This window comes from Mustela erminea, chromosome 12 (genome assembly GCF_009829155.1).
Source record: "Mustela erminea isolate mMusErm1 chromosome 12, mMusErm1.Pri, whole genome shotgun sequence".
Taxonomy (NCBI): domain Eukaryota; kingdom Metazoa; phylum Chordata; class Mammalia; order Carnivora; family Mustelidae; genus Mustela; species Mustela erminea.
Window position 1 is genome coordinate 75159646 of NC_045625.1, and position 25858 is coordinate 75185503.

At 39.8% G+C, this 25858-nt stretch overlaps 2 long non-coding RNA genes across 2 annotated transcripts; both read left to right on the forward strand.

Moving 5' to 3' along the window:
- The first annotated feature begins 2481 nt into the window (after nucleotides 1-2481).
- Nucleotides 2482-16512, forward strand: LOC116570727. Its single transcript, XR_004277538.1, has 3 exons — nucleotides 2482-2572; nucleotides 12848-13098; nucleotides 14135-16512. It is a non-coding gene; the product is annotated as an uncharacterized LOC116570727 (long non-coding RNA).
- Nucleotides 16513-19535: 3023 nt separating this feature from the next.
- LOC116570728 lies at nucleotides 19536-19856 on the forward strand. Its single transcript, XR_004277539.1, has 2 exons — nucleotides 19536-19572; nucleotides 19643-19856. It is a non-coding gene; the product is annotated as an uncharacterized LOC116570728 (long non-coding RNA).
- Nucleotides 19857-25858: the final 6002 nt, after the last annotated feature.

The following is a 25858-nucleotide window of genomic DNA, read 5'->3' on the forward strand; positions in this document are numbered from 1 at the left end:
GGTCATGAGGAGTGGCCCATCATATATTTTCAAGTTGGGAGGGGGTTAGGGATAGTGTCAGCTTCTAAGCCATTTTGGAAACAAGGTTTCCAGGACCTTGAGGAGGCTAGATATTGTTGGGAAAAGATCATTTAGTACCATCTAGTAGAACCCAAGTCATGAGACCCTTCAGATGTATATCAGTGGGACATATGCTTGGGGGCTGATTGCCAACATGTCTTTTGGGGGTTGTAGAAAAAGGAAGTTTCTGAAGGAATTTTTATACGTTAAAGTAGGCTTTCCAGATCCTGGGGGTTGGGCTAAGGTTACCTGCTGGCCTTAGCAAAGTATTAACATCGAAGCAGTTGAGTCCCTAAAAGAACGCCACTCTGTTTCAAGGACTTGTCAATGAGCTGTAGGTAGTAAGGAAATTTAACAATTTTTCTTCTGCCTTTGTTTCCTACATCAATCTCAACTATTTTTCATGAGTGATCCAAACCAATAAGGAAGAATCCACTGGGAAGGTTTTAGCATCAATGTCGAAAATGGAATCATAAGAACCCAAGATGGGGAGGATCCAGGATGACTGGTGTTCGTTTAAAAAAAAAAAAAATCAATTGGGTCTAGGGTATGGTCTATTTGACCACGGGAACCAACTGTCTATTGCAGCTACTAAAATAGTTACCAAATGAAAGGCGATATTAATCTTCCTCTAAACTATTTTTGCATAACTACATCTGGGGAGGGTTTTGGGCCACGACTTGTCGGATTGAGGTCAGTCAGGATGGCTGGATTAAAATTTTAACTTCAGCAATGTCATGAAATTCACACAAAGTGAGAGGGACTATTCTACATTTAAAAAAAACAAAGCTGAAGAATCATGAAAACCAAATGCAATGTGAGCTCCTTTATATTATTATATTAAATATTTTATTTATTTTTTTAAAAGATTTTATTTATTTGTTTGAAAGAGAGATAGAGAGCAAGCACAAGCTGGGGGAGGGTCAGAGGGGAGGAAGGAGAAGCAGACTTCTTGCTGAGCAGGAAGCTCAACATGGGGCATAATCCCAGGACCCTGGGATCAGGACCTAAGCTGAAGGCAGATGCTTAACTAATTTTTTTATTTAAAAAATTAAATAAAATAAAAAATTATACAAAGGGGTATACTGATATGACACAAAATGTGCAGGGGATATTTGGGTATTTGCTCTGGAAGAGATTCTTCTCTCCTGTGTAACTGAAGTGCTAGAGGCCATTCACTTGCAAACAAGACTCATCTCTAAGGAGAGCTGCCTCCTTTGATGATGGCCTCTGAAGTTCTCCAGGGTGGATGTGGACAGATGTCATCTCTTCATGTGAAATAAAGCTACAAAAGTAATCTGTCTTCATGGTCTATCTTCACTGCCTTGAATTTTCTGCAACTTCCTCTGAATCGCAGTTCTTTGCACACTGGTCACCAGCCCTTCATTTGCTTTCTCTTTGATGACTTTCAAGTCTCTGAAGACTTAACAAATACTCTAAGAAAAGAGATGGCTCAGAAATTTCTTTTTGTCTTTCCATGCAGTATTTCCAAGCCTCAAGAAATGTTTGAGAGACATAATATGGTAGCACCTACATCAGATTCAGTAGTCTTTACAATCCTTTCCTTAGCATTGACATTATTTGCCCTGTTGAAACCTATGGAAGCAAGAAGGACACCTTACTCTCTTTGGCCTTCTTCAATTTGGCCTCCTATCATATTTCATTTTATACTGTAGGCAAGAGCTTTCTTTCCTTATAGTGTTAATAACTTGATGTACTGTGTTTTCCTCCTTTTTCTCTGAGAGTTTAAAGACCACATAGTATAATAAATTATAGTACCAATGGGATTCAAAACAAGCCTAAGTCAACCACTGAACCATTCTGCTTGAGAATACAGTACTCATGACCATGGTAGAATCAGATGCTCTACCCTGTACAAACAAATACCACCCCCATTCTTCACCGGCTGCCCCTGATTGATCATTCAAATAATAAGGGTGATTGACTATTAATTTCCCTTGAGCATAAAAATCTAACATATCTATGTATTTTTGGAAACCACAATGCTCATTAGTAGAAAAATAGTGTTAATACCCAATTTCCTTAATTTAGAAATTGTATATTGGGCATTTGTACACCTGAAAATGAAAGTATTATCTAACAATGAAAATTCTTGCCTTGGGAAGCAGTAATTTTCCTCTTATAGGATCCTTACAGATGGTGACTAGATGATCACATGTTAGAGTTACATTTGTGAAGTGGGCTGGTGTAACCATTACTGCCTCACGAATTCAATATTATATAAAGTTTCTGTGGCATAAAGGGACAATTTAAATGATAACGTGTGCTTTCCTGTGTCAGACAGCCCCGTCAGAGGAAAAAAGGAAGAAGATAGTTCTGCCAAAATTTGAATCAGACGGTTGATATTCTGAATTGTTACCAGGTTGTATTAGGAAAAAACAAATTATTAACATACTTTTCTGGGGGAATGTATTTCTCACACGGATTTCCTCTGAATCTCTCCTGTAACTTAAAACTAGCCAAGCCTCATAAGAATGTGCACCATGGCGGGGTAAGTAAAATTTTCTAAGTACAAACAATACTCCAAATAATTCATGAAGTATGATAAACATACTCAGGCATGTCAAATTCAATCTTTGATGTGTATTAATGACTCATTTTTTTACTTATAGTTATATAAAATCTTATTTTCATTTTAAACACAGTATGAGAAGTTCAGAGAAAAACCAAGACACTGGAAGGAGGCTGGACATAAAGACTTCCTCTTTGATAATTGCTTTCATGATTTGTATTAAAGATTTGCAGTGAGGTTGCCTGGAGAATTAAATCACTAGGAAATTTTCACTCAAATGAGGGAAGAAAGCAGTTTACTGTAAGAGTAAAAAAATACTTTTTTTCCATATTTTATATTGCTCCCATATTCTTTTCAAACCAGTTTTCCACAGCCAAGGTTTCAAGGACAACCGGAGTCTGATGTTACTCTCTCTAGATTTGCTTCTCAAAGCTCATCTGCCTGCAGCCTATCTCTGGTCATGCTGGAGACTCCTTGTCACACACACGCTTAGCATAACCACTTAGAGCTTCAAGTATGTATTTGCCTAGCCTGCAGTAACATTTCCTTTCCCTTCCACCTATTCCTATTTTATTTTTTTTAAGATTTTATATATTTATATATTTCTTTATTTAGTATCAACAGAGGGGCACAGAAGGAGAGGGAGAGAGAGAATCTCAAGCAGACTCCATGCAGAACACAGAGCTCAACTTGGGGCTTGATTTCATGACCCAGAAATCATGACCTGAGCCAAAATCAAGGGTCAGACACTTAACTGACTGAGCCATCCAGGTGCCCCCAAAGATGACTAACTTAGCTGTCTTTTGTGCTTTTTGGGATTTTTGTTTGTTTGTTTTCAGTTCAGCAGGGCTTGAACTGACGGCCCTGAGATCAAGACCTAAGCTGAAATCAAGATTTTGCTTAACCAACTGAACCCACCCAGGTGCCTCTTACCCATTCCCATTTTAGAGGAAGGAGTTGTATGACCCCTGTAATACAGTTCTCTCATTTTTGAATTGAGAACCCGTAGCCTAGCAGAACCATTTGAGATTTGCCCAATCAAAAAAGGATAAGACAGGGGCGCCTGGGTGGCTCAGTGGGTTAAGCCTCTGCCTTCTGCTCAGGTCATGATCTCAGGATCCTGGGATCGAGTCCCGCATCGGGCTCCCTGCTCAGCAGGGAGCCTGCTTCCCCCTCTCCCTCTGCTGCTCCCCCCACTTGTGCTCTCTCTCCTTCTCTCACTCTCTGTCAAATAAATAAATTCTTTAAAAAAAAAAAAAGGATAAGACACATCACCTCCATGAGGTTTGATTGTTCCCATAGTACCCATTTATCTTCCTCTCACATGAATACCCTCAAAAGCAACATCCTTTCTACAGCTTTGCCAATGCTTGGTATCATCAGCCTTTTGATTTTAGCCTTTCCAGTGGGTGTGCAGTGGTGTCTTATTAGGGTTTTAATTTGTATTTCTGTAGTGATTACTAATATTGAACATATTTTCATGTGCTTATTTTCAAGTCATTTATTTTCTATGGTGAGGTGTCTATTAAAATATTTTGGCCATTTTTTATTGGGCTATTGGTTTTAGTATTGAATTATAAGTTTTTTTCTTTTTCCTATCTTTTCTTTCTTTTTTAAGTCAGCTCCACACCCAGCATGGAGCCCAATGCAGGGCTTTATTTAACTCATGTGCCTGAGATCAAGACCTGAGCCAAAATCAAGGGTTGGATGCTTAACCTACGAGCCACCCAGGCGCCCCTAAAGGTTTGTTCTAATATGTATCTTGGGTACAAATCCTTTATCAGGTTTATGTTTTGCAAATGTTTTCTCCCAGTTTATTGTCAGTTCATTTTCTTAAAGTTGCCTTTTGAAGAGCAAATGTTTTCAGTTTTGATGACTCCAATTTGCCATTTTCTTTTGGAGTATCCTTTTGGTGGCATATCTAAGACATTTTTGCCCAGCCCAAGATTGCAAAGACTTTCATCTTTGTGGTTTTAGTTCTTATATTTAGGTCTACAATCTGTCCTGAGTAAGCTTTTATACATGGTATAAGGAAGAAGGCTAGGTTTATTTTTTTGCATGTAGATCTGTAGCTTTTCCAGCACCATTTCATTTGTTTAAAAGATTATTTTTCTCCTTTTGGATTACCCTGGAGACTCTTATCAAAAATATCGTGCTTCGTCTCCCCCTCTGATTTCCCCCAATTCACTTTTCCTTCCCTTCTCTTAATGTCCTCCATGTTATTTCTTATGTTCCATAAGTAAGTGAAACCATATGATAATTGACTCGCTCTGCTTGACTTATTTCACTCAGCATAATCTCTTCCAGTCCCGTCTATGTCGATGCAAAAGTTGGGTATTCATCCTTTCTGATGGAGGTGTAATATTCCATTGTATATATGGGCCATATCTTCTTTATCCATTTTTCTGTTCAAGGGCATCTTGGCTCTTTCCACAGTTTGGCTGTTGTGGCCATTGCTGCTATGAACATTGGAGTACATATGGCCCTTCTTTTCACTACATCTGTATCTTAGGGATAAATACCCAGTAGTACAATTACAGGGTCATAGGGTAGCTCTATTTTTAATTACCTGCATTTCTTTTGTTAAATATGTTCCTAAGTAGTTTGATCTTTTGATATTGTGAATGAAATTATTGCCTTAATTTCATTTTTGGATGGTTCATTGTTAGTTTACAGAAATAAAATGGACTTTTCTGTATTGATTTTGTATAATCTGACCTTGCTAACCTAGATTGTTAGTTCTAGTTATTTGGGTTTTTTTTAAATATTCCTTTTACATACATGACTCTGTCATCACAAATAAAGACAGTTTTTTTACTCTTTCCTTTCCAATCTATGTGCCTCTGATATCTTTATTTTTTTATTGTACTGGGAAGAATCTCCACTATAATCTTGGATAGAAGTGATAAGAATGGACATCCTTGTCTTACTCCTGATTGGGGTTTGGGGACAGAATACAGTCTTCTACTTCTATGGGTGATATTAATTGTAGGTCTTCAGAGATGTCATTTACCAAGTTGGGGAAGTTTGTTGAGAGTATTTTTTTAAACCATAAATAGCTATTGAACTTGGCCAGGTGTTTTTTCTGTATCTGTTTAGATGGTAACCTGTTTCTTTTTTTTCCATCACTGTATTAATAGAGTGCATTATATTAACTGATTTTCAGATGTTGAACTAACCTTATATTTCTGAATTAAATTCCACTCCGTCATGATGTATAATTGCTTTTGTATGTTGCTGAGACCCATTTGATATTTTATTAAGGATTTTCCTCCTATATTCATGAGGGACATTGGTCTATAGTTTTCTTATACTGTCTTTATATATGTATCACTTTTTGACTTGGAAACAATACTGTATGTATGTGCCTTAAGGTCACAAATACAACAGTGAATAATGTCCACTACATTCTCTACTCTTATGGAGTTTACAGTCCTGTTGGAAAAGTCAGAAATACTAGAAGAAAATAAATGTTATTTTAGATATACAATGATAATTGTGATTGCTTTAAAATAAATAAATAAATAGATGATGTCATGTGTTTGTTTAAAGTTATGGAACCAAATGGAGAGTGGTAGATGAACATTTAAAAAAAATTAATTGCAGGGGTGCCTGGGTGGCTCAGTGGGTTAAGCCTCTGCCTTCGGCTCAGGTCATGATCTCAGGGTCCTGGGATCGAGTCCCGCATCGGGCTCTCTGCTCAGCGGGGAGCCTGCTTCCTCCTCTCTCTCTCTCTCTGCCTGCCTCTCTGCCTACTTGTGATTTCTCTCTGTCAAATAAATAAATAAAATCTTTAAAAAAAATTAATTGCAGTATAATGAACAGAGTGTTATATTAGTTTCAGGTGTACAGTATAGTGAATCAGCAATTTTATGCATTACTCAGTGCTCATCGTGGTAAGTGTACTTTTAATCCCTTTCACCTAGTTCATCCATCCCCCCACAGTCTCCCCTCTGGTAACCGCCAGTTTGTTTTCTGTAGTTAGAAGAGTCTGGTTTTTCTGTTTGTTTTGTTTTATACTTTATTTTTGTTTCTTAAATTCCACACATGACTGAGATCATACGGTATTCTGTCTTTTTTCTGACCATTTTTTAATTGGATTATTTGTTTTCTTGGTGTTGAGTTGTATAACTTCTTTATATATTTTGAATACTAACTCCTTACTGGATATGGCATTTGCAGATATCTTCTCCCAGCCAGTAGAATGTCTTTTAGCTTTGTTGACTATTTCCTTTGCTGTGCAGAAGCTTTTTATTTTAATGTAGTCCTAACAGTTTGTTTTGACTTTTGTTATCCTTGCCTTAGGAGTTATTTCTAGAAAGATGTTGCTATGGCTGATGTCAGAGAAATTGCTGCCTGTGTTCTCTTCTAGGATTTTTATAGCTTCAGTTCTTACATTTAGGTACTTACTCTATTTTGGGTTTATTTTTGTCTATGGTGTAAGGAAGCGTTCTAATTTCATTCTTTTGCATGTAGCTGTCCAGTTTTCCCAGTACCATTTGTTGAAGAGACTTCTTCCTTTTGCGTATTCTTGTTTCTTTTGAAGATTAATTGACTATATACTTGTGGGTTTATTTCAGGGGTTTGTGTTCTGTTCCATTGACCTATGTGTCAATTTTTATTCTAGTACCATACTGTTTTAATTACTATAGCTTTATAATATAACTTGAAGTCTGGAATTGTGATACCTCCAGTTTTGATTTTCTTTTTCAAGATTGCTTTGGCTATTTGGGGTCTTTTGTGGTTCCATACACATTTTAGGATTGTTTGTTCTAGTTCTGTGAAAAATGCTGTTGACAGGAATTGCATTAAATCTGTAGATTGCTTTGGGTAGTGTGGATATTTTAACAATGTTTCTTCTTCTAATCCACGAGCAGGGAATATCTTTTCATCTGTTTATGTCATTCTCAATTTCTTTCATCAGTGTTTTATAGTTTTCAGAATATAGATCTTTCACCTCTTTGGTTAAATTTATTCCTAGGTGTTTTATTGTGTTGGTGAAATTGTAAATGAGATTATTTCCTTAGTTTCTCTTTCTGTCACTTAATTATTTGTGTGTAAAATACAATGTATTTCTGTATATTGATTTTTTTTTATCCTGCAACCTTACTGAATTCATTTATCTGGTCTAGCAGTTTTTTGGTGGAGTCTTTCAGGTATTCTATGAATACCTGTCATCTTCAGGTGACAAATCATGTCATCTTCAAATAGTGAGAGTTCTGCTTCTTTTTTTCCAATTTGGGTACCTTCTATTTCTTTCGGTCATTTGATTGCTTTGGCTAGGATTTCCAGTACTGTGTTGAATATATGTGGGGAGAGTGGTCATCCCTGTCGTGTCCCTGATCCTTAGGGGGAAAACTCTTAGTTTTGAGTATGTTAGGTGTGGGTTTTTCATAAATGGCCTTGATTATGTTGAGGTATGGCTCCTCTAGACCTACTTTGTTGAGTGCTCTTATCATGAATAGAGGTTGTACTTTGTCAAGTGCTTATTCTGCATGTATTGGAATGATCTTTTAGTTTTTATCCTTTCTCTTATTGATGTGATGTATCACATTAATTGATTTGTGAATACTGAGCTACCCCCGCATCGGTAGAGGGACATGCTTTATTAATTAGTAAGGAGGAACTCTCCCAAAGGGTGATATTTAAGCTAAAAGTTTAAACATGGGCCAGCTGGAAAAGGGAAAGGAGACATGGGGGTATTTCAGACAGAGGTAACAGTAGGTACAAAGGACCCAGACAGGAAAAACTTTGATGAAATAGAGAAACTGAGCCATATGAAGAAAAGCAAAATATGTGAATAACTAAAGGAAGGGGGAAACTTGAAAGGTAAAATGTTTTACTTCATCTTCTAGAAGTACTGAATGTGGCCCTGAGAAAAATGCAGGTATTACTCAAAGAAGCCAAAGAGTTGCTTGAATGAAAGAAAATAATTTCTAATCCTGTCTTCTTGTCACTTACAAGGTTCCTAGAGGCTGAGTATGATCGTGCCCTCACAAGCCTTAAGATCCACTGGTTAAATGTGACTTCAGAGATTCTCAGACATCTTGTATACCAAAACCCAAATAAGAGAATCCTGCCCACTGCATTGTACTGGAAGCACTTATATAAATAGTTCAGTGCGGTTTTTATTCTTTGGTGGTCATAAGGATTCTTCTGGCACTCAGAGAGTTACATACCCATTCATTTGTCAACTGAAATAGAAATATTACTCAAGAAAGTGTTCACGGGCACATGTCTAAATAAATGCGGGTAAGACAAGTGAAAAATGGCTCAGCACTACATACCCTCAGCATTCTAGGAAGCACGTGTACATTTTAAAACTGATTGCCTTTCTAATTCTCTGTGTATCATATTGATGGTTTTAAAAAGAATTTACTGATTTCCTTGATGAAGAGTTTAGCAAATGCAGAATTGAATCTTAATTTCTGAATGCTTTGATTGCTTCTAATTGCCTTTTGTTTCTTTATGTGTCTCAGTTTAATACCACAGAAAGCTTTTGAATCGTTCACGCTGGAAACATAAGCGCGCTACTTCATCACACAATAAGTAAATCATAGGCATCCAGGCTAGCCAGCAAATCTGACCTGGAAGTGTCTTTTTCTAAGGTTCAGCTGGGAGATTTGTCTGTCTTCAGCCGCTTAAATCATTTGTCATCTTAGTGGAAATTTTCAGGATGCCCTTGCGGCTATAAATTTCCAGCCTGGTATGGAAATTCATTGCCCCGTCCCCATCTGAACATGCTAGATATGGAAGAAGCTTTAAGTTATATTCACTGTCTGAAACAGCAAGAGAGTCTTAAAGTCCTCTTATTGCAAACTGCTTCTCCTCCTTCTCCCCCAACCCAGCAGAAGCAATGGTATAATGCAAAGGTAACCTTAAAATAACATATACCAAAGGTTATGATTAGCTCTTAGCTTAAAATCACAAACTTCAGAATTAGACCTGGATTCAAATCCAGGCTCCCCGCTTTTAGTTGTAAGCTCTCGGGAAAGTTATTTACTCTCTCTGAGACTCGAATTCTTCATCTAAAGAATGGAGGGAGTAATCTCTATTTCAAATGGCTGTTATAAGAATCAAACAAAATAATATACATAAAGTGTAAAACCTAGTTCTCAGCACACAATAGGAGCTCATGAAACTGGGGCACCTGAGTGGCTCAGTCATTAAGAGTCTGCCTTCAGCTCAGGTTGTGATCTGGGGTCCCAGGGTCCCCAGGGTCCTGGGATCCAGCCCCGCATCCAGCACTATGCTCAGCGAGGAACCTGCTTCTCCCTCTCCCACTCCCCCTGCTTGTGTTCCCTCTTTTGCTGTGTCTCTCTCTGTCAAATAAATAAATAAAATCTTAAAAAAAAAAAAGAGCTCGTGAAACTTATCAATTTACAGAGAAGGAAACTCATCTATCTGTGAAATATCTAAGAGGCTACGCACCTGTCCACGTGTCATGGAGTGACTGGTGCAGAGCCATAGAGTTGAAGGCTCTTGATTTTCGCACCACAGTTCGTTCTGCTCGAAATACTCAAGTACTTTGGTTGTTTTTCAAGTGATAAGTGCAGAATTGTTTTTCCTGCTTTCTTATTTTTCTGATCACTTATAGTTTTGATTCTAGCTTGCTATAATGTGAGCCTTAAGTTAACCAATATACTCATCTGAAAAAATATGAAAATAGTGCAAAATATTTAGAAGGTGAAAAATCTAATTGGAAAAGAAATATTCTGAGACTGTGGTACAAAATAGTTAGGAGAAATGCATGTGCACAAACCTGTATAATAATGGCTTTGTTTTGAATGATGATACATTTCTTTTTAATTTGCTAAAGGAATTTTTCCAGGAAAAAATGATTCTTGATGCAAAGTTTAATATATAGTCTTTGTATATGCATGTATGTTTATATTACCAAAAATATTTTTAGGACTTTTTTCCCCCTAAATGTTTCAGCTAAACAAGAAGGGTTTGTAGATGGGAAAGAGGAGAGAGACCTAGTGCTGTTTTTTCCCCCTGTGACAGGAGGGATTTTACCAAGAAATAGCAGACGGATGCCACCTTGTTCCCACTGCCAAAAGGAGTTCCGCTGAAGTCCAAAGCTGAAGAGGGAAGTGAGTCAGTCAGTCTTGCTGATAGCTAGAACAGTAAACTGGGAATCGAGAACGTGCTTTCCCCTCTTGTGCTAGTTCTACATTATTTCAGCCTTGTTCTCTTGGGCCCCCAGCCTCTTGCCGTCAGTATCACCAATCCACTCCTGATCTAGGAGGGCATAGCCTAAGACCTCTTACAGCCTGTGGGCCCCAGTGAAACTTACTGGAAATGCGACAGTAGTAATGGTACTGCTGTGGTTCCTTGGATCATATTAAGTAAGATTCTTTTATTCATATTTACATAAGCAAAATATGCTAGTAACTACAGATAATACAAGTATTATGAAATGTTAGAGTGAAAAAAAACAAGTCCTCTTCGCCCACAGCACTTGGTATCTTGCTTTTCTCACTTGACCATATGTCTTGGAACTCTCACGTAGTAAATATAAATCTACCTCATTTTTTTTTCAATCATCATACAGTATTCTACAGTATAAATGCACAAAATTCATTTAACCATTTCCTAATTGAAGCAAATTTCTGCCCTTTTCCAATTGTTCTTTATTATAAATAAAGCTGCAATGACTGTGTTTATTTTTGAACATGAATGAATGTTTCCAAAGAATAGATTCTTAGAAATGGAATTCAGAATTCCAAGGATATGTTTATTTTAAATTTTAATAGCTATTTCTAAGTTGCCATCACAGAAGTTTGTATTAATGTACCCTATTACAAACTGGAAATCACCCATTTCTACCTGATAATACTGGTGTCAATCTATTCTTCACAACCTGATTGGTTATAAAGTGTACCTCGTTGCTTATTTTGCATTTCCTTATTAGTGTTGACACTAAGCAACTCTTTAAATTTTATCATTCTTTTTTGGTGTGTTAACCATCTCTTTATTTCTTTCAACCAGTTTTACATTTTATCCTTTTCAATAATTTTAGGAGATTTTAATAGATTTTGCATATTATATTTTATATATTTTGCAAAGACTTTCAGTGGGACTTTTTATTTTGGGTTTTTTTGTCATACAGACCTTTCAGTTTGTTCAAAGTAAGACCTTTTTATTAATGGCTCCTGTAATTTATGTCTTCCTTAGGAAGACTTCGTTACCATCTCCCCTAACATTGTAAAAGCTGCAGTACGAAAATTTAATGTAGTTCCTTCCTGATTTGGGTTTTTTTTTTTTAAATATTTTATTTATTTATTTGACAGACAGAGATCACAAGTAGACAGAGAGGCAGACAGAGAGAGGAAGGGAAGCTGGCTCCCCGCTGAGCAGAGAGGCCGACGCGGGGCTCGATCCCAGGACCCTGGGATTACGACCTGAGCCGAAGGCAGAGGCTTTAACCCACTGAGCCACCCAGGCGCCCCTGGGTTTTTTTTTAAATTGGTGTTTAGAATTTAGTCCATTTGGATTTTGTGTGTATGATGTGATACTGGCATCCAAATTAAATCTTTTTCCGGTTTTCCAACCCTCTCAATATAATTTTTGAATAGTCTGTCCTTTTTGTTCTGATTTGAAATGCATGTTCCTTTGTTTTTGAATTTCCTTTTTCAGTTCAATTTGTTCATGTCTTTATTCTGAACCAGTACAACATTATTTAACGTGAACCTAGTATATTGTGATAACTGAAAAGTCAGGTCCTTCCTTCTTGTTCTCCCCCCGCCCCAAATTTTATTGCTTGTTCTTGTGCATTTTTTCTTCCATATGAATTCTAAAATCAGCTTATCGAGTTCAGTAAATCTCCTGTTGGGATTTTTATTAGGATTTCATTGAATTTATGGATTAATTTGGAAAGGTGACATCTTTATAATATCAACTCTTTCATTCAGAAACATGTATAGCTTTCCATCCATCAATTTTATCTTCCATAAAATTTTATAGTTTTCTTCACGTGGACCTTGCATTGTTCTTGTTGGTTTATTCCTAGAAGATTGTTTTTAAAGCTTATGTTGCCACTGGGAATGGGCTCTTTAGATTTGGGGCTTCTGCAGAAAAAAGAGTATGAGAATGAAAAGAAAGCAGGTGGTGAAAGAACAGGAGAAGGAAGAAAAAGAAAAATTAGAAAGGGAAGGTAAGATGATGAACAAGGGAGACAGAGAGGAGAAATTTGGTGGGGTTTTTGATGGGGGCGTTGGCGAGCACCATCTCACGCACTCTTCCCGCCAGGTGTCTCATCTGAGAAAAGTGAAGCTTAAAAAGGTCAGCAAGGAAGCCTGGAACAGGAAATGGAAAGGGAACAGTTTTGGAGTGAGATCTGGGAACTGCTCCCAGATTCTAATCTCACCAGCTGTGTGATTTTGCTCCAGTTACCTAATTACATTTCTCATTTGGAAAACTTGAATAATATCTGCTCCATGATTGTGAAGATTGACTGGAATCACGGATCTGAAGTCTCGACTCATTAGATGCTGCTCTCGGTGAGTGCCGGTTCCCACCCGTGAGCTCGTTCTGTCCTGCCCCCTGCCTTTCTGCCATGACAGGGAATCCCAGAGTCTGCTCAAGATAGCAAGGAGCCTTCAAGTTAATATGCAAAGTGATTTTTATTCCCTGGGTCCATAACATGCAGGAACACATACCTAACATTCTTAAGAAACATTGTAGGAGAAACGGTCATTGGATACTGTGATCTGAGTCTGAAAAAAATCACATAAACCTAAAAAAAGAAAAACCAAACCACCATTTTTACAAAAGGAGGCATTGTTGAAATGTGAATCCGTATTCAAGTCCAAATCCCCAGTGAGAAACACCCTCTATTTCTACCCAAACAATACTTCCTTGTCCCAAGACAATGCTGTCTACATAGCCCTGGAAAGCATCAAATCCCCATGGTGATGGCAATGGTTTCTCCTAGGGATACTGGAAACAGTGTCTGGAGGAACCACAGCACCTGACCCAGGGCTCTGGCCTTTGAAAGGAAACTCATTCCCATCCTAAGCAGTAGGTTTAAAAACAGAATTGGCCCCTATGTCCTGGCTATGCCTTTATTTGCTATAGGGCTCTGATCCTTTGGAGAAGTTGTCCTTATGAGATGCGAGTGTGAAGTCAAGAAAGGCAAATCAGGCATACTGAAATGTTCTCTTCTAGGCACTATGCACATTTGTTCCCAAAGCATTACTCTTCCTTATCACGAAAATGTATGACCCGGCCTGGGTGGAAATCCTCTGTTCTGAGCCTTATTTCCCTCACCTGAAAAATAACAAGGATCTCAAAGGATTGCTGTTATGATTAAATCACACATATGTAAAATTATGCCCAGTGAAAATCCAAAGTATTCTTTCATCATATAGGAAACTGCGTTCACAGCTGGTGATTGTTTTCAGTGGTTCTGTGTTTCACTATTCAAGGGGAAATCTGATTTCTGCAATAAAGCCAAATTTCATATGATTCTGGGACTAGTAAATAATGTGTATAATTAAGTTGAGCAACTGTATTTTTTTTTTACTTTTTTTAAAGGAGGGATCTCTCTTAAATATTGAGATTGGTTTCAATATGTGACCTGTAATCTGACCTCAACCCATCAACTCCATATCCAAATTATATCCACAAGCCAGTCACTTCCAACCACTTCCTATGCGACTGCCTGTTCAAGTCGAAGCCATTGTCATCTTTCTCCAAGATTATTGTAGGTAGTATCTTCCTAAATTGTTTCCTTATGTCCTGACTATTTTCCCTAAAAATATTTTGAATACTGACAGTATCCTTGGAATAAATGTATCAGCTCTCTAGAGGGATGTTTTGGCCATCACTTAGATAGCCACTCAGTTAACAAATACTTACAGAGCTCCTACCATATGCCAGCATTTTTACCGGCTCTGATGATACAACAATGAACAGAACATATACAGATCCCTGCCTCACAGAGCATATATTTATTGGGTACAGTGACCATTTAACAAATAAGCAAGTACAAAATACCCTATGCCAGAAGGCGATGGGCACTATGGAGAAAAGTAGTGTAGAACAAGGGAGGGAAAAGGAGCACAGAACTGGGAGTGGAAAGGTTTTTTAAGTTTAAATATGGTGGCTGGAAAAAGTCCTTCTGATGAGCTGACCTTTGAGGAGAGCCTGGAAGGCGAGGTGGGAGGGGGCCACATTGATTATGGAGAGGGTAATGGAGAGAAGGGAGCAGAGAGGCTGGTTCAGGCAGAGGAAATAGCAGGCACAAAGGCAAAGCAGAGGCCAGACTGGTTTGGCACAGTGAATAGGAGAATAGAGAGGTGGTTACACATATGGTGGGAATGGTAAAGGGATTGCAATGATCACTGAAGGCCTTCCTGAGGACTTGGGTTCCTACTCAAATGAGCTGGAAAGGCACTGGAGGACTATGAGGAGAGAGGTGACCGTGATCGGATTTACATTTTTAAAGGATCATTCTGGCTAACCACTTCAGTAGAGCTTTGGTTCTCAAACTTGAATATGCATCAGTCACCTCCAAGGGCTTATTACAACACAGTTGCCACGTCCATCCCCAGAGTTTCTGATTGACTAGGTCTGGTGTGATGCAGGAGAATTTGCATTTCTAGCAAGTTGCTAGGTGATGCCAATGCTGTTGGTCCGGGAGCACACTGTGAGGACCACTGGTGAACAAAATAGTTTGTAGGGGACAGGATAGTTGAGGCAGGAGAGCCAGCAAGGGGCCTATTCGCAGTAACCTAGAAAAAAGGATGATGATGGCTTCAGTTCAGCTAGGTGGTAGCAGAAAAGTGGTGAGAAGAGATTAGATTCTGGGTAGAATTTGGATATAGATCAATGGGATTTGCTGAAGCATTCAATCTGGAGCATTATGAAAGAAAGAAACGAGCCCAGGGTTCAGTCCAAGCAACTAGATGAATGGAATTACCATTTACTGAGATGGCAAAAACTTAGGTAGGATATAGGCTTAGTTTGGGGGAGGGTTGGACTTGATATGCCTGTTAGGGATCCAAGTAGAGATGGCAGTCAAGCCTTTCTTTTAGAGGAGTCTAGAATGCAGCAGAGAATTCTGGGCTGGAGGTAGAAAGGCAGGAGTTAACAGCATGTAGATGGCTTCGTGAAGCCTGGCCGAGATCATCACTGGAGAGAATGCAGTAGAGAAGAGGTTCAGTGCCTGGTGCTGGCAGTCAGTGTGGGGTTAGAAGTCAGGGTGGGGAGAGGCACCAGAAATAAGACTGGGAAGAGATCAGGGAGGTGAAAGGAAAACCTAGACAGTGTGGGGGCCTGGATGTCAAGGGAAGCAAGTATTTTAATGCATTCTGGTGCATTCGCTAGGAAGCCACCTTGTCATAAGAGTTACCACCAGGCATCTTCTGTGAAGGAGGAGATACTGCCTACCATGGAAAATGCCCAGCTGTGAAGTGGTCCCTTATGGGTAAATTATCCCCACAGGAAAAGACAGTTACCTTGACTGAAATTTCACACACACACACACACACACACACACACACACACACACACATACTTTTGAGTTGATTTTACTGTTGCAACCAAAAAAACATACCACGGACACAATTTAATCATTGACAAAGACTAGAATCTTTTCTTTCATCTTCGTGCATTCTGTCTAGCTGACTTCTGTCTTTGAAGCAAATTGTCCAATTTTGAGGGTTGGAGTTAGATGTGTGATCAGACTACTGGGAATATGTGTTCTTGGCATCCCCTTTATTTTCTGATATTGAGCCTCGGAAACCTCTAATTTTTCAACACAACCTCAGGTACCCCAGCTCCCTGAAGTACTTACTAGAGGAAGCTGTCGCTTGCTTCTCTTGTGAGAATCACAGAGAAATTCTGGTAATTCAGGATACACTGAGCAGAGCCATTAGTTGTATCCCTTATCAAAGTACAAGTGGTGGCAAGCCAGCCTTACTCAGTAACTTAGTTAACGAAAATTCGTTTTGCAGCCTTTTTACATTGCTTCTTTTTGTAAGTTGCAACTCAACTTTAATCCTGTAGAGTATAAAAAATATCTATCCCCACAGACTGTGTATTGCTTCTCATTGTAAGAAAAAATACTACTTGTTACTCAGGATTCTCTCCCCAGATAAATTGGGTAAAGAAGGCAATGCCCAGCATGTGGCTGTTACAAGTGGTGAAGGGGTAAATGATACCCACAGCCCATTGCTGCATGTTAGCTCTTCAAGGGGGACTGTGGGTGCTGGTACTCAGCACTCCTCCCCATAGAAGATGCATGGAGCTAGGGTCTGCTTCTCTATAGGGAGAAAACAGTTGTTTATTATTCAGGCTGACTGACCGAATGGAATACTGAAATACTTAGGACTAGGTATGTAGCCTTTTCTTGTCTTGTTCATTTAACAGATACTACTATTAAATTTCAGGCACTGACCTCTGTGTCTGAGATACATATGTAAACAAAACAGACCCAAATCCCTGCTTTTTTGGAGCTCACATTGTGGTGGGAGGAGGGGAAAATAACTAAAAGCATATTAAATTGTTAGGTTATAGAATATGTTGCAAAGCCATAATGCTGCGGGAAAAAGCAGAACATGATAAGAGGTTTGGGCAGGCAGGGAGAAAAACAGGTTGCAGTTTTCAGTGGAGGAGTCAGGGTGGATCTCATGGAGAAGGTGACATTTGAGTGAAGATTTGCAGGAGGTAAAGTAGTTAGCCAAGTGGATTTCTTTCTTTTCTTTTCTTTCTTTCTTTCTTTCTTTTTTTTTTTTAAGATTTTTATTTATTTATTTGACAGAGATCACAAGTAGGCAGAGAGGCAGGCAGAGAGAGAGGGGAAAGCAGGCTCCCTGCTGAGCAGAGAGCCCGATGTAGGCCTCGATCCCAGGACTCTGGGATCATGACCTGAGCCAAAGGCAGAGGCTTTAACCCACTGAGCTACCCACGCACCCCAACCAAGTGGGTTTCTGAGGGAAGTATGCTTCAGGCAGCTAAAAGAGCCAGGGCAGAGTCAAGCCGGGAATGTGGGGGCTCCTGGGTGGCGCAGGGGATTAAGCCTCTGCCTTCAGCTTGGCTCATGGTCTTGGGGTCCTGGGATCGAGCCCTGCATCAGACTTTCTGCTCAGCAAGGATGCTTCTGCCTCTCTCTCTGCCTGCCTCTCTGCCTACTGGTGATCTCTCTCTCTGTCAAATAAATAAATAAAATCTTAAAAAAAAAAAAAAAGCCAGGAATATGTAAGGAATAGCATGGAGACCAGTGTGTCTGGAGCAGAGTAACAGGAGATGAGACAGAGAGGAGACTTGTAAAGGGCCCCATTGGCTGTTCTAAGGACTTTGGCATTTTCTTTGAGTGAAATGGGAAGCCCCAGGGGATTTTAGGTAGAAGAATTGTATGATCTGAATTACATATTAGGATGATCATTCTGGTTTCTTTGTTGAAAAGTCTCTTAACAGGCAAGTTAGAGGGGCTCCTGGGTGGCTCAATTGGTTAAGTGGCTGCCTTCGGCTCAGGTCATGATCCCAGGGTCCTTGGATCAAGCCCCACATCAGGCTCCCTGCTCAGCGGAGAGCCTGCTTCTCCCTCTCATCTGCCTACCTCTCTGCCTACTTGTGCGCGCTCTCTCTCTCTCTGAGACAAATAAATAAAATCTTAAAAAAAAAAAAAAAAAGGCAAGTTGGAAACAAGAAGACCAAAGAGGAGGCTGTAGCAATAATCCAAGGGAGAGCTGATGACTGAAACCGGAGTGTTGGCTCCGGGGATGGAGGGATGTGGTCAACAGTAACCCCCAGGTTTTGTATGAATAACTGAAAGGATGGAGTTGTCATCAGCTGAAACGGGAAAAGCCTCTCACAGAAGAGGTTTGTGGTAGAAGCCGAGAACTTCATTCTCAGACATGTTAAATTTGAGATGTCTGCGAGGCATCCAAGTGGCGATGTCAAGTTGGCAACCGCATATATGAGTCTAAGTTGGAAAGAATTTGGTCACAAGATAGAACTGCGGGAGTCATTGTCATATCAATAAAGGAGCTCATTAAGAAAGTTGGTGCCTGTACAGCTCAACACCAAAGTCCACATTAATCTGATGAAGAAATTGACAGAGGACTTGAATAGACTTTTTTCCAAAGAAAACTTATAGATGGCCAATAGACACATGAAAAGGTGCTGAGCATGACTAATCATCAGGGCGATACAAGTCAAAACCACAATGAGATATTACTTCACACCTGTCAGAATGACTAAAATAAAAAACACAGGGAATAACAAGTGTTGGCAAGGATGTGGAGAAAAAGGAACTCTTGTGTGCACTGTCAGTGGGGATGCAAACTCGTGCAGCCACTGTGGAAAACAGTATGGAGGTTCCTCAAAAAATTAAAAATAAACTTACTATATAATCCAGTAGTTCCACTACTGGGCATTTACCCAAAGAAAACAAAAACAGTAATCTGAAATGGAATATGCTCTCCAGTGTATATTGTAGCATTATTTACAATAGCCAAGTATTGGAAGCAACCTAAGTCTATCATCTATCCATTGAAAGATGAATGGATAAGGAAATGTGGTTAATACATATACACTGGAATATTACTCAGCCATAAAAAGAATAAAATCTTGCCATATGCAATAACATGGTTGGACCTAGAGACTATAATGCTGAGTGAAATAAGTCAGTCATAGAAAGATAAATACCATATGATCTCATTTGTATGTAGAATGTAAGAAACAAATGAACGAAGAAAAAAAGAGACAGACAAAACCCAAACTCTCAAATAACAGGGAACAAACTGGTGGTTGCCAGAGGGCACGTGAGTGGGGGGAAGGGTGAAAGAGATAAGGGGGGTTAAGAGTACACTCATCGTGCGATGAGCACTGGGCAATGTATAGAATTGTGGAATCACTGCATACCTGAAATTAATGTAACACTATATGTTAATTATACTTGAATTTTGAAAAAAGTTGGTGCAGGGAAAGGAAAACAAACAAACAAACAAACAAGGACCGATCCTGGGGTACTCCAATACTAATAGGAGAAGAGGAGAAACTAACATGAAAACTGAGAAGGAATAACCAGTGAGCCAGGAGGCAAACGAAAGAGAGTATGGTGTTCTGGAAGCCAAGTGAAGAAAATATATCTAGGAAGAGGGAGGCATCAACCGTTCCGCTGGATTTATAGGGGAATTTTCGTCCTTGTTGGCTTGCCAATGCCTACCCCATTGGCTTAAATCAGATAATTTATGTGAATGACCAATCACAATGCTCAATGCCAATAAGGGCTCAAAAATACTACCCATTATTTCTATTTCTAAGGCCTCCGAAAAATCACTTATTATAAAGCTGGTCACTGTGCAAGTTAACCCCTAGGGGGCGCTCAAAGCCTTCCCTTTTTTCCCCCCGCTACTGCTCTTCCCACAGGAGACCTCAAATTTAGATGCAGGACAAAAGAGACCCAATGGCAACCGAGTTCTCTATGGTAAAGGTGGAAACATACAGTGAATGCAGTGGATGTCAGACTTCAGTGAGGATAAGAATTGCCCAGGGGGCTTGTTAAGATGGAAATCTACAGCAGGCCCAGCCACCGGAGATTCTGATTAAGTCCACTGAGAGGGGACCTGAGAATCTGCATTTTCCCACTCCGGGTGATTCCAGTATATCTAGTCTGCTGCAGAATGGGCGAAAAAGAAAGTCAGCTGGCCTGTAGCAAATATTTCGTCTGTTCTTTTTAGAACCTTGGAATAATTTTTGCCTCTCTTTTGGCTCTTTTCTCCCATGCAGCCAATGAAGTGAGCCAACCCTGGGACTTCTTGTAGATGGCCCGGTCCTAACAGGACCAGGATGGTTCTATAGAATGCAGGCCTGGGGTGGGTGCTTGGCTCAGCTTTTATTCTGTCCCCCTCAAAGGACACAGCATGGGGCCTCCCACTCCTCATCTGGCCCCTTGGTCTTCTTGTTGTTGTTGTTTTGATAACATTTAAATTTATGTCCAATGTTTACAACTCAGGCTTCCTGCTTCTCCAGGGCAATAAGAAGACTTGAAACCTGGTCCTGCATTCCCACATAGCCAAGGTGCTTTCCTCAGGTGGGCTTGGGCTCTGTAAATTAACACCGTCTCCTTCCTTCTTTACCCCCGAAAAGTCGAAGCCAAGGGTCCATTGCAATTTATCATCATAATTACACTTATCTTTTCCTCCATGAACTATTTCTTTGAAAAATAAAGATATAACAAGGGGGGTTTTAGTGTCCTGAAAATAAATTTTCTTTTTTTCTTTTTACATTTTATTTATTTGACAGAGAGAAACACAGCGAGAGAGGGAACAGAAGCAGGGGGAGTGGGAGAAGGAGAAGCAGCCTTCCTGCCAAGCAGGGAGCCCGATTCGGGGGTCGATCCCACTGAGCAAGGAGCCTGATGTGGGACTCCATCCCAGGACCCTGGGATCATGGCTTGAGCCCAAGGCAGCCGTTCAATGACTAAGCCACCCAGGCGCCCCCGAAAATAAATTTTCTTATACCAGCCCCTTTTTCTCATATATTTGTGTGGCTTCTCTAGGCACTTAAGCTTGTTATCTCTGGCATAGCTCTATCCAGAGGTGGAAAATCTGTCCTTATATTAAAAAAAAACAGCCTGGAATACTATTCAGCGATAAAAAGGGGTGAACTGCTAACATGCACAATAAAATGAATGAATTTCAAAAATTTGGGGGTTGCCTGCGTGTTGCAGTCAGTTAAGCATCTGACTGTTGGTTTTAGCTCAGGTCCGTGATCTCTGGGTCATGAGATTGAGTCCCACATCAGGCTCTGTGCTCAGTGCAGAGTCAGCCTGGAGTTTCTCTCTCCCTCTGCCCCTCCTCCTGTGCTCTCTCATTCTCTCTCTTTCTCAAATAAAAAATAAATCTTTAAAAAAATTGACTGAGTAAGAAAGTCAGACACAAAAGTGTAATAATGTGTATTTCCACTTACATGAAATTCTAGAAAAGGCAAGACTAATGTGTAGTAAAAAGGAGAACAGTGGTTTCCTGGGGTGGAGATTGGCTGCAAAGGGCATGTTTTGGAATGGCGGAAACATTCTACATCTCAAACACAGTGGTGCTTATACATGGGACTATACATTTGTTAAAACTCATCCAATTGTACATTTTAAATAAGTGCATTTTATTGTATGAAAATATTATCCAATAGAGTTAATTTTTTAAAGTTTCCTAATAGGGGGATGCCTGGGTGGCTCAGTCAGTTAAGCGTCTGCCTTTGGCTCAGGTCATGATCTCAGGGTCCTGAGATGGAGCCCCACATCAGGCTCCTTGCTCAGTGGGGAGCCTGCTTCTCCCTCTGCCTGCTGCTCCCCCTTGCTAGTGCTTCTTTCCTCTTGCTCTCTCTGACACATAAATAAATGAATGAATAAATAAATAATCTTTTAAAAAAATATGAATTTACCTAATAGAGTTGCACCAGGAAAGAGATGGAATCAAAGTAAGCCCTTGCCTGGAGTTCTTTTTTGCCTGTCACTGTGGATCACAGTCAATGGCAGGGCAGAATTCAAGGCCTCAAGATTCATAAACATGGTGGCCAATTTTTCAATCTCCTAGACATAGAAATAGTATTTGGCCTGGCCAGCAGATCTAGATGAGTTGGCAGAAGGGATTGCAGCTGTGGGCACAAGTTCTCAGGGGACTTCCCATGGGGTTGCATTCAGAGAGAGCTCAGGGCTTCCCCGGGGAGAGGGCCTAGGAACCTCCACAAAGCACTGGCAGGAATGCAGTGTCTTGTCTTCCTCTTCCTCCTTTGCTCTTTCCCCTCTTCCTATCCCTTCTTCCTCACCATACTCACTTAGTAATCTCAACCTACAGAAGTACTTTTCATAGCTAGTGGGTGACATTCCATGTGGTGGGAGAGGAATCTGGGGTTGGCAACCCTTGTCATTCTCCTCTAGGGACGGAGCAGGCTCACCTCAAAGTACACAGGGCTTTTGTGTGTAGGCTCTTCATTTGATTGTACCTGGCGCTGGTGGCAAACATCTCTTATCTCCTCCTGTGTTTCTTAGGATTGCGGATAAAGCATTTAGGATATGCAAGATGGGGCATCTTTATGGCCGATGGCCCACTTATAAGAAACCAACAGAACCTTCTGTAAATTGAGACCTTGGAGTGAGTGCATTTACTTGGGAGTGGAAACAGATGCTGTGAGCACCCTGCCCATCTTCTCTTGCCCTTTCCACTTCCTTGTAGGCTGTCTGATTTCACCTGAAACACCTACATTTCTTTGCCTAAGGTTTTCCAAAGTGGCTGTACCATCGTGCATTTCCAGCAGTGGGATCCGAAACTCCAGTTGCCCGCCCCACCCCCAACCCTGCCAACACTTGGAGTTATTGGGTTCTTTCTTTTATATATATATATATTTTTTTTTTAAGATTTTATTTATTTATTTGACAGAGAGAGATCACAAGTAGACAGAGAGGCAGGCAGAGAGAGAGAGAGGGAAGCAGGCTCCCTGCTGAGCAGAGAGCCCGATGTGGGACTCGATCCCAGGACCCTGAGATCATGACCTGAGCCGAAGGCAGCGGCTTAACCCACTGAGCCACCCAGGTGCCCTTATATATATATATTTTAAAGCTATTCTGTTAGGTATAGTGTAGTGTGGTCTCATCATGGTTTTAATTTGTATTTCCCTAATCACTAATGATGTTGGGCATCTATCATGTGGCTTCTTGGCTCTGCATGTATCTCCTTTAGTGAAGTGTCTGTTCAAATCTTCGCTCATTTAAAAAAAAATTCAGTTTTTCATTTTCTTATTGTTGAATTTTGATAGTTCTTTGTATATTCTAGATACAAATTTTTTTCATTTGCAAATATTTCCTCCCAGTTTATAGCTTCTCATTTCATGCCTTTAACAGGGTCATCCCCAGAGCAAAACTTCTGCATTTTTATGAAGTCCAGTTTATCAATTTTATTTCTTTTATGGCTTGTGCTTCAGTTGTTCCATCTATGACCCCTTTTCTTAACGCAAGGTCACGAACTTGAATCAATGCCTAAATGTTTATGATTCATTTTGAGTTAATTTTTATAAGATATAGAAATAAAGCAGGATTCATTCATTCGCATTTCAGTGCTTCTTCCTATTATTTTTTAAATCACAAATTTCAGATAAAGTCCTTTTCAATCATTACATCGCTTGTTTTTCCTTTCTTTGCTTTTTAGGCATAGATAACATTAAGGTTTTTGTGGGAATCCTTCTGATCAGCATTTACACATTTGAGTATATAGCTACAAACTAAATATGATATTGTATTTTTTTTAGCTTTTTTAAAAGACTTATTTATTTGAGAGAGAGAGAGCAGGGGGAGGGACAGAGGGAGAAGAAGAGAGAGAATCCCCAAGCAGAGCCGGAGGCAGGTCTTGGTCCCAGGACCCTAAGATCATGACCTGAGCTGAAATCAAGAGTCAGTCTCAGGTGCTTGGGTAGCTCAGTGGGTTAAGCCTCTGCCTTTGGCTCAGGTCATGATTTTGGGGTCCTGGGATTGAGTCCTGCATCGGGCTCTCTGCTTGGCAGGGAGCCTGCTTCTTCCTCTTTCTTTCTGCCTGCCTCTCTGCCTACTTGTGATCTCTGTCTGTCAAATAAATAAATAAAATCGTTAAAAACAAAAAAAAGTCAGCCCCTTAACAAACAGAGCCACCCAGGTGTCCCGGTACTGTATTTATTTTAAGATATTTTTGAGATCTAGCTATCTTGATACATGTAGATAGAGTTTATTTTTTTCAACTGCCTTGTAATATTGCCCCATATGAGGACACTTCCTTTTAAGTATCCATCTCTATATTAATGGACATTGCAATGGAATCCAGCTTTGCACTAGTATGAACACTGCTACAGTAACCCTCCTTGCTCACATCCTTTGTGTCCATGTAAAAGTTTCTCTAGGGTATATACAAGAAATTCAATTTTTAGGTGTTAGAATGTATGCTTTATTACTAAAATGGCTGAATTCACTGCACTGATCACAGCACGGTATGACTTAAAATCTCACAGCTTCACCAAGTCACAAGTCTCTGAAACTATTGCCAATCTGGCAGATACGAAATTGTTTCTTTAAAAAAAATTGCATTCAGGGGTGCCTGGGTGGTTCAGTTGTTATAGGTCTGCCTTCAGCTCAGGTCAAGATCTCAGGGTCCTGGGATCCAGCCCTGCGTGGGGCTCCCTGCTCTGGGGGAGCCTGCCTCTCCCTCTGCCACCCTCCCTGCTTGTGTTTCCTCTCTCGCTGTCTTTTTCTCAGTAAAATAAATAAATAAAATCTCTAAAAACAAATTGTGTGCTTCCCAAACCCCTTTAAAAGTTTTTTGTATTAACCTGATTACTTGTGAAGTCAGGCATCCTTTCATTTATTTTTATGGTGTTTTTTTTTAATTGAAACATGAATGACACACTAGTTTCAGTTGTATAACATAGTAAGTCAACAACCTTAAAGGTATGCTGAGCAGAGCGTAGCTACAATCTGTCAGCTTCCCTTACAACATTTATCAATCATTTCTAAATTGGCCTTTTCTCTATGTCTCCTCTTCACATGAATTTTAAGTTTTGATAAAGATACATATCACTGGGCACCTGGGTGGCTCAGTGGGTTAAAGCCTCTGGCTTCGGCTCAGGTCATGATCTCAGGGTCCTGGGATCGAGTCCCACATTGGGCTCTCTGCTCAGCAAGGAGCCTGCTTCTTCCTCCCTCTCTCTCTGCCTGCCTCTCTGCCTACTGTCAAATAAATAAATAAAATCTTTTTAAAAAAAGATATGTATCAGTATTTTCTATGTAGAGTATTGTGTATTTGCTTAAGAAATTGTTTTCTACTCTCAGCTCATAAAAATACTTTTCTATACTTTCTCAATTTTGGACCATATCTAGTTCTTCAATTGAGTATTTCCCCACACATTAAATCCATAAAACTTTCATATAACGAAGCACACAACTCATAAGCATATGGTTTGATTGGTTTTGACAAATACACTCAATGTGATCCAGACCTCAATCAAAATATAGATCATGTTCATGACTATAAACTTCTCTTGTATCTCCTGCCAGTCACCTCATATCCCTTCTGTTGACACCACCACTGTTCTGATTTTTTTTTTCTACCATGGATTAGATTTGCCTATTTTAGACGTTCATATGAATGAACTCATCCAATATATACTCTTCTGTGTCTGGCCTAACTTCTTTCATTCAGCACAATCATTGTGAGATTTATTCATGCTGCACGTTTCAGGAGTCCCTCCACTCTTACCGCTGAATATTTGCATCACATGGACATACCACCCTTT